Source organism: Equus przewalskii, chromosome 1 (genome assembly GCF_037783145.1).
Source record: "Equus przewalskii isolate Varuska chromosome 1, EquPr2, whole genome shotgun sequence".
Taxonomy (NCBI): Eukaryota; Metazoa; Chordata; class Mammalia; order Perissodactyla; family Equidae; genus Equus; species Equus przewalskii.
In genome coordinates, this window is record NC_091831.1 from 94883980 (window position 1) to 94893557 (window position 9578).

A 9578-nucleotide genomic window follows, 5' to 3' on the forward strand; every position below is an offset into this window, starting at 1 on the left:
GGCAGCTGGCCCTAGCCTCATACATTCATTCATTCATTCGACACATTTGGCATGTATTTATTGAGTGCTGTGCTGGATATTTTTCCGTCTGCCCTTCAAAAGCCCGTGTTTATAGAGTAAGCTAAACGGACAACATGTTCTTTTCTGTTGTTGCATTTACTGTTCTAACTTTTGAAGAAATATGACAGCCCGCTGCGTGAATGGTTCTGTTTATAAAATGTAGTTAAGTTCCACGAGGCGGGCTCCTGTAACCCGGGCTGGCAGGAGGACACGTGAACGCAGATTTCTGTTATCCTGTGTCTCTGCTCCTCAGGCCACCTGCTCCATCTCCTCTGAATGTTGTCACGCCTCTGATCAGAGGGCCACTCAGAATCCTTAGGCGCGTGCCAAACTCCTTTGCCTGGCCTTCCCAGCCTGACCCTGCTTTCGCTCGGCCCCACCCTGTCCCACATATCACTCAGGAGGGGAGTTTCCAGAAGATGCAGCCAGCGGGCGAGGCTGTCCTGCCTTCTAACCAGTGTTCCACTGTTCCTCGCCTCCTGCCATGCTCTCCGCCCTGTTGTTGGTGCAAAGGCCCAGCTCAGCAGCGGCAGCCCGCTGAGCCTTCCTGCCCTGGTCCACTGCCGGAAGGACCGCCTTGCTCCTCTGTGCTCCTGAGGTGCTTGTCCTTTGAGGACGGGAACCCAGGTCCCACCAGGAAACACTGCTGACCTGTGCCTGGGAAGTGGGACTTCTCCTTCAGTCACAAGGTGCAGAGGAGGTGGGAGGCCGTGTCCCCACTGCCCACCGGGCTCCGTGTGCAGCAGGAGCCGGCCCACATAATCCCCAAGGGCCCTCAGTGTGTGTGACTCACCTTTGTGCCCCGCACACCTGGCCTGGCCTCCAGCTTGTGCAGGCTGGCAAAGGCGCTTCCTCCCGCTGCCTTGGAATGTCAGCGAAAGGCCCACAGCTGAGGACAACAGATGCTAAGTCCCCTCACAGCCTAAAGCTGTGCTTTTCAGCAGGTCTGGGGCAGGGTTCCCGCAAAGGTGTTACCTGGAACTTGTGAGAAATGCAGTCTCAGGCCTCACCCAGGACCCACTGACTCCGACCTGCATTTTACAAGGATCCCGGGATTCATGTGCACAGTCGAGGATGAGAAGGGTGGGAAAGAGAAAGGCTAGTCATATCCATGGGGACTTAATAAAAGATAGTAAAACGAATCCCACAACCGCCACCCCATCCAGGCGAAGGAAGAGAACTGACATTCCGAAAGTGCTCTGTGCCAGTCGGGCTCACTTACAGGAAACGAAAGTACTTCGGCTGCTTGAGGCAGAACAGGATTTCTGACTGGAAAGTAGCTGCTTACGACGCAGTTGGAAGGGCCTGGAACACCCTGCAGACCCTCTGGGGAGCTGCTGCTCTGCCCCATCAGGAAGGCAGGGCCTCAGGAGCAGCTGTGGGCGAGGGTGACCTCAGACCACTGCCTCTCCTTGACCTGAGGATGGGGACGCCGCCACGGCCACGGCCACCGTCACCTCTCAACACCCGCAAAGCTGCTGTGGGAAAATCCACCAGCTCCCCAACCACAGCAGGGGGAAGGGATGGCCCTTCCTTCCCAGTCTTGCACGAGCACAGCTCACTAGTGAGACCTTCCATACAGCCACCACCGCTTTCCGCTCTGAAGTCAAGTGGTGGGAGGGCCTGCAGTTTGGTTAGTCCTGGGGGCCGCATCCTGGGAGGCTTGGAGCCCACGCGGTGACCCAGTTTCCTGCCTCTGTCTGAGCGCCGACTGAGCTCTGATTACAGGAGTGTGAGGGCTCTAAATGACTGCAAAGTCCTTTTCAATCAGACGGAAAATAGGTGAGAAATGCATTTCTGTTAAAGGCCAATTATCCCAACCCCAACAGGACAAAGACTCGTGCTCCCTGCTCCCAGGGCCATGTGTCCTCTGATCCTCCTCGCCTGGACGCAGCTCTGCGCTCAGCCGGCACTGCGAGGCGCTCGAGAGGGCTGGTTGTGACGGCTGAGGTCCCTCTGCCCCTTCAGAGGGCCCAGGACGCAAGGCCCAAGAAGGGACTCCGGTTCCTGGGTGTCTGTGGGGAGCTGGGGCGGCTGCAGCCGCACAGCCCCCTCTGTCAGACGCTCGCTGTGGCAGCTTTAGTGCCTCTCGGCTTCTTCGACCCTGAAGTAGCAATTTGCCTCCTGAACTCTCCAGAATGGGCCCTGCCCCACAGGCCTGATTGCCGCTCTTCTCCCTCAGACTCTCGTCTCTCATCCCTCCTCTCGGGGAGAGACCCTCCCAATCTCTTCCAGCCTCTGGTGGCTCCAGGCGGTCGTGGCTTGTGGCTGCATCACTCCAGTGTCGCCTCCATGGTCACATGGGCTTCCTTTCTTCTGTCCGTTGTCAAATCTCCCGCCGCCTCTGTTTTATAAAGATACGTGTGTTCTCATTTGGGGTCCACCCAGATAATCCAGGATAATCTCCCCATTTTAAGATCCTTAACTTCATCACATCTGCAAAGACCGTGTTTGCATATAAGGTTGCCTGTACAGCTTCCCGGGTGAGGGCCTGAGATTGCTAGGCCTTTATTCAGCCTCCTGCGGCCTCCCTACTTCACCGCATGCTCCCACTTGTGTGCAGCCTACTGCACAGATGTGTCATTTCTGTGCTCTGCCCTTGGTGCATGCCGTCCTCTCTGCTGGAAACTCCCCCGCCCCGTCCCCCACATTTGCCTCCTAACTCTTGCTCTTATTTTGAGCTCAGGTGTCACCTCCTCTAGGAAGTGTTCCTGGATACCACCACCATCACACACACGTGCTCTCACACACACACACACACGCACACAGGTGCCCTGTCCTTTGGGAGCACTGGTGGTGTGACAACGGACTTTTTCAGAATTTGCCTCCTCCACTAGCCTCTATGCTGCTTAGGGCAGTGACCAGGTTTACCCCTGAGATACCGTACCTGAGTATTGATAGACTTCCCAGGAAGGAGGGAGGGAAGAGAGACTCTCGAGTCATTTGGCTTTTTAATTTAATTTTTGCCCGCAAATTCTTAACAATCTGGCTTAATCCACAGGTGAGTGGATTTAAGGGAGGAGGAGACTGGGTGATTGGGTTCTACAGAACATTTTCTGATTAAAATCACAGGGGAAAAAAGCTTTGGTGATGACGACGACGACGATGATGATGATGGCAGCAAGACAGGCATGCGTGTGCATTCCTCAATCTGTCCCTAGCCAGGACCCCACAGACTGGGCCCGAGGGAGCAGGGTGAGAAGAGAGCAGAAACGTCCTGGATGAGCACCAGCTGTGTACAGCAAAGTGCACAGCTGTCATAGCGAGCACCCCTGACAGCCTCGGGGAGGCGGAGTAGCTGAGGTTCAGACTGACGAAGGGCTGAGACTCAAAGCCAGGCCAGAGCGCCGGTCTCCCCACCTCAGCAGGCTGGAGGGGACAGCCCGCAGGGGAGCTCTGGCTGGGGCACGCACTCCGGGGAAGGGCTAGTCGCATTTTTGGGCCCCCGTCAGGCCTTCGTTGCACCCAAGCCTCTCCCCAAGTGCAGTCCAGCACCTCAGGACTTGATCTTCCCTCCCAGCCATGAGTGAGTGGAGGCTCCTGGGAGGCCATCCCCTCAAGAGCTGCGTCCCACGCAAGCCCCTCTTTGTCTTGAGGCGGGAAATGAGGTCCTGTGAGGGGAGAGGAGTGTGGCCTGACGGCCTCCATGCTGGGTCTAGACAACAGGTGTCTTGCCTGCCAGGGCCCCTGTGATACCACGCTGCCCCTCAGTTGACATTTCCTTTCAGTTCAAGGGGATTACGCAAATCCAAGGCGGTGTAGCAGCCACAGGGCACTATGGAAACGGAGCCCTGCTCTGTTGGTCCCTCCTTCCCGCCAAGCGAGGATGACACCGAGGCCGACTTTTCTGGCAAGACTTGTTATGCTAAATCACAGAGCATGTGCACAATTTAATTTGAACCCGGGCGGGCAGAGTGGAGAAGGCAGATTAATTACCAGAACAAATTTACGAGCCAAGTCAGCTGCATTTCAGCAAATACTGGACCACCAGTAGGGCAGGGTGTTACAGGGTCCCTGGGTGTCAAAATATTTATTGAAAGAAATGTTATTGCACACTTCAGCAGATCATGTACGTAATGCCTGACCCTGCAGCTTCTATATATTGTTTATAAACCACTTCTTTATTTCTGTTTTTATTTTAATTGGTTCATTAAATAATATGAATAAGCAACAACATGTACTTGGCACCCTCTTCTAAAGGTGAAAAAGGTAAAAACTCTTCTTTCCTCCTGTCTCCCAGTCTCTCATTTCCCTCCCTGGAGCGAAAGCTGCCATTTGGGGGCATGTTTTTCCAGACATTCAATGCATATGTATTTATGTACACACATCCTGTCTTTTCTACAAAAATCAGTGACTGTACTATGCACATTGTCCTGCCCGCTCCCCTTTATTTTTCACTTAGCAATACATCTGGGCTTGTTTCAGGGCTAAGCTTCCATTATATGGATGGACCGGAATTTCTTTAACTAGTCCCTGTTGATGGGCATTTAGGGTCCAATCTGCTACCGTTACTCGCAGTGCCTCAGTGATGATCTATCTTGCGTCCTTGCTACACACGGGAAAGAATACCCAAGCTGCACTGTCAGTCTGGTAGCCACCAGCCACGTGTTGCTATATACATTTCAGTTAATTCGCAGTAAGTAAAACTTAGAATTCAGTTCCTCAGCCATGCTAGCCTCATCTCAAGTACTCGAGAGTCATGTGGGGCTGGCGGCTGTGTGCTGGCAGCACAAGTGGAGAGCGTCTCCACTGTGCAGCGAGTTCTACTGGACAGGCTGCTGTCTACGACAAATTCCTAGAGGGGAATTACAAAGCCAGAGGGCCGTACATCTTAAATGTTGACAGACATTCAAATTTCCCTCTGAAGAGGCTCTATTATTGATGTTCCCTGATTAAGGGCTCAGAGGCCCTTTTATTTTAGAACAATGGTGTGGACTGCTGGGGAAGAAAAAGAAATGTCCTCTGTGTACCGACTGTGAGGACGTTCTGTCTCTGCTGTCGGTGCCACGTTGTTCAAGTCAGACGCTGCTGTTCCCAGCTTAGAGCGGGCACGCGTTTCGCAGGCAGCCCCCACCGGCTGTCCCCCTCTGAGGCCTGGCCTCCTGCCACCTGGCCGAGGTCTACTTCTCCCCAGCTCCACTCTTCCCCCTAGCACCACTCTTCCCCCTCCTCCCTGAGGTCCAGGGCTCCTCTACACCCTGACTCCCGGCCCGCTGGGCTCCTTACACATTCCCTGTGGCCATGACACAGCCTTGACCAGAAGACTCAGCATCCTTGGCCGAATCTCCGTGTCCTCACCTTCCCCTCTCCTCCACCCCTTTCCCTTTGGTGAACGGTGGCCGTCATGGGGCCAGATCCAATGGGCACTGCCCACCCTCATCTTGCTTGGGTTCCTAGCTGGCCTCTCAGCCACAGTCTGCACTTTGTCCCTTCCTTCTCGAGGAGCTCACACCTTCGCCACTTTGGCTTCCGGGATGCCACACCTGCTGCCTCTCTGAAGGCTCCAGCCCCACCTCCTTTGTAGTCTCGTCCTCCTCGCTGCATCTAAAACTTGGTGGTCTTTTTTTCCTCATTCTCTGCTTTTTGCCCCCGGCAATCTCATCCCCACCATGGCTTTGATTACATCATTTGGGGAATGACGGTCATGCATTTTAATTCCATTTCCTCGATTACTAGTAAGATTGAGCTTTTGTATTTTCCATGGGTGCTGACCTTTTGTATTTTCTACAGAAGCAGGTTAGAAGCCGAGCAGACACTGCTCACAGGTTCCAGTCCAGACCACGGCTATGGCAGGTCCCTGTCCTCATCCCCTCCAGGCTCTACGTGCCCTCTGCTGTTTCCACGGCTTCTGAGCCCCTCCATCCAGTCAGCAGCCGAGCCCCGGCCCCAGCTCCCAGCCCAGTCTTCTCCAGGACTCTTCTCACCCCTCCCTTCCTTTCTGGTCCCTGGAGCTCGACTCTAAGGGGAGACGCCTCTCATCACCACACTCCTTCCCTTTCCTCCCCAACCCCGCACATCTCACCCCCAGTGGCGGGGACACGTGTCAGCACGCTGCCAACACCTCATCCCCCTTCCGGGACATTGTTCTGCCACGTCCTCTCAACAGTCCTTCTCTTTAAAAGCTCTCGCTATCCATCACCCGCCTCTTCCTCAACTGCTGCGCTGCTTCCTGTACTCTGGGCCTCTCCACTTGGTTGGGGAATTCACTCTCGCACAGACTTCTTCTCTATCCCCTTCCCTGACATCCGCTTTGGGGCTTCACCAACAAGACAGCTTTCTTTGGCCACATCTCATAGTTTCTTGACTTGAACCTCAGTGACTCATTTCCACTCTATTTTAGATGCCTACACACCTGGCTTCATCCCCTAAATGAGCCAGCTCTAAACTCTAACTCTGAAGTTCCTTCTTGACTACAGCCTTCTACATGCTCCCTCCGTTTCTCCATCACCTTTGTTGAACCTACTCTTTATTCTTGGAGTGACCACAGTTTTTTGACTCATTCCTTTCCCCCCAATCCTTTGATAAGCTTCTACCTCCATCTTCCTACCCAGTCAGAACCCCATGATCCACCATGCCAACTAAGCCATACCCAGTACCTGATGATCTCTTACCCCCTTAACCTGGGGCCATGCTGCTTTGCCAGTTTCCAATCCTAAGGACACCTGTTGACCCATTTGGTTGTCTTCCCCACCATCCCCTCCACAAAGCCTTCCCTTCCATCCCTTAATCTGAGGGGATCATTCTTTCACCCAAACACCAACAAACACTCGTGCCTCTTTTATGGAACTTCTTCCTGACTAACTCAGCCACATGCCTATCTAGCTCCCTTAGACTGTGAGCTCCAGGATGGTAATGACAGTGCCATGTCCCTGCACCCCCAGTGCCCAGCCTGTGTTCGTGCAATAACTTGTGCCTGCTCAATTTGGTTGAACGGACAATTTCTGCTTTGGCAGTGACCACTCCATCACTTTGGGCTGATAATACTCAGATTTAAAAGGGAATATGTCAATCTAGCATAGGGAAGAATGAATAGAGAAAATGAATAAAGGACCCCAGGGGGAAGGTACATATGCATTTTTTTTTAATGGCCACGCAGAGGCGATTGGAAAATGATTTCTCCTAAAGTGCTGAGTGATACTCTGCCAGCATCCAGGTATTCTAGTGTGAAACAGGCTTATTTTGGTGGTGACAGTATGTCTCGGTGTCAGGTGATGACTGTGGCTGAAAGAAGGGAAAACACCGTATCTAAGCTGAAAGGAAAGAAAGCGTACTTGTCTTTTTGCCGGCAGAGGCAGAGGAGAGGCGAGGCTTCCCTTTAGGCCACCAGCTTCGAGCCGGCAGCAAACCTGCAGGCGCATTTAGAGAAATAATCCGAGGCCCTGCTGCCCGGAGATGAGCAAGTGTGTCACAGAGCCTGATGCCCACCCCGCTTGTGCCGATACTGATAGTTGGACCCAGCGCTAGGTTCTGCCTCTCCTCTGCCTGGGCAAGCGTGAGCACACGGCCCCCTGTGCTCTCAGGCCGGAGGCCGGTTGCTGAGCAGGGCTTGCGGCAGCCGGCCGGGGACAGCTCGGGAATTTAGGTAAACGGCCTTCATAGGTCTGCTTCTGGTGAAGGTGCCTCAGCCTGCCCGAGGAGGGGCTGAACCCAACCATGAAGAGGTACTACAATTTAAGAGAGCTCGAGTTTCATAGGCCTCCCGGAGCCCGGACACAACGGTGCACAGGGAGAGCTCCCAGGAAAGCAGCGTGCGTTCTCCATACGCCGTGGCAATGGCAGCCCATGCTACTGGCTCCTGGGTTGTGCCAGGCATCCGTTGCTGAGCCCAAGACCCCTGGTCCTTTCGGGTTCCCAGTGTCCTGTCTGTGCTCACAGGCTCTCCTGGGCAGTACCTTCCTCCTCAAAGCCCTCTAAAACTAGTCTGCGGAGGATTTCTCCAGGAGTGACAGGGACCATCTGTGCTTCCTGTTCTGCACTTGCCCCACAGATCCATCCTGCAGCCTGAGAGGCTGACCCTCCGAGGACCACACCACCCTCTCCCTGCCTTCTTGCTTCTCTTTGGGGTCTCTCTGCAGACACCAGCAGGCAACTGGAGGGTGGGGCAGCCAGGGCATTTCGTCCGTTTCCCTCTGCCAGCCATGGTTTGGGCAGAGGCTGCATCCCTCTGTGACCACAGGTCCTGCCAGCTTCTGGAACTTTCCACCCCTGCCCCTGCAGGCAGGAGGCGGTGCCGGCTTCCTGCTCATGCTAGTCCTTGAATGCTCCAGCATCTCTTCACTCCCTCATCCCTGCCTACAGCTCTGTAAAGAACCTTCATTAAACTGCTTTCTCAAACCTTTAAACCATCTGTTTCTTGTTCAGGCCCTGACTGATAGACTGTCTCATGGTTCCAGGCCCTCTGTCTACCCGAATAAAGGCCAAACTACAGCAAATCACAGAGCAGTTCTTGACAGCCCCGTGTTTTTTACGCATCGTGTTTACATGTAGTTTTGTGGTCAGAATGTAACTCTTTCCGGCAGTGGTTAACACCAGAAGCCTCCAGCTGGGTTTGTCACTGGTCACAAGTTAACCCTCACAGGTCCTGCTAAGGATGGGAAAGGCAGGGGGGAGATAATTTTCCTTTAAATTCACATCCAGGGCATGGTCTTCCCCCTTCTCCGACCCTGGGTCACACAGCCGCTTTGCTATGTAGGAGGGCATTTGGGGGTTAACCACGTGGGGTTCAGGCGGATCCAAGCTCAGCTGGCTGGGCAGACGCGGACCCCAGAGCCCTCCCCTCGGTGGTGGGAGGTGCGGTGCTGTTGTGTATACGTGCCCCTCCTCCTGATCTCCTGGCGGTGCTCACATCCTTGGCCCTTTGTCCAGGAGGAAGGGTCTCTCAAGCCCTCACCTGTGGTTTCCGTGTAGCATCCAGGGACCCCAGGGCCTTGACTAATGAGCAGTTGGTCAGGCCTGGGGGCCCAAGCTGAGCCCCCTGGTGTCAGCACCACCTGGGCTCCATGCCACTTGCTTTCCTGCACTTCCGGATTTGGGCTCTGCTCCCGCCCATCCCTCCCTCCACCCTGTTTTCTAGAGAATCCTGTTTTCTACCTCTACCCTCCCCGCTTTAGGGCCACTCAGTGTTGGGTGTTGAGAGTGCGGAAGCCCACAGAGCATGTAAAAGATGATACTACTGGGGGGAATCTCTGATTGTCCACTCTGAGAGAATGCCAACTGCGGACAACCCTCCCTCACTGTTAGGGCTAACTTCAAATATGCCCGCTGACAGTGAAATTATCAGGATACTCCAGACGGAGGAGGCGGCAAGCAGCTCTCAATCGGGGGCCAAATTACAAGCTAGTAACAAAAGCTGCTACATGAGCTCTGGAAACCTTGGATAAGGGGCTAAAAAGGAAATATCTGAAACCAAAGAGGGAAGCATCTGGTAAAAGGCAGCTCACACTGACGTTTTACCCTGCCATCCAGGGTCTCCCCTCAAGTCAGTCTCTCTTTCAGGGGAAGCAGGGATTACTGTTTGC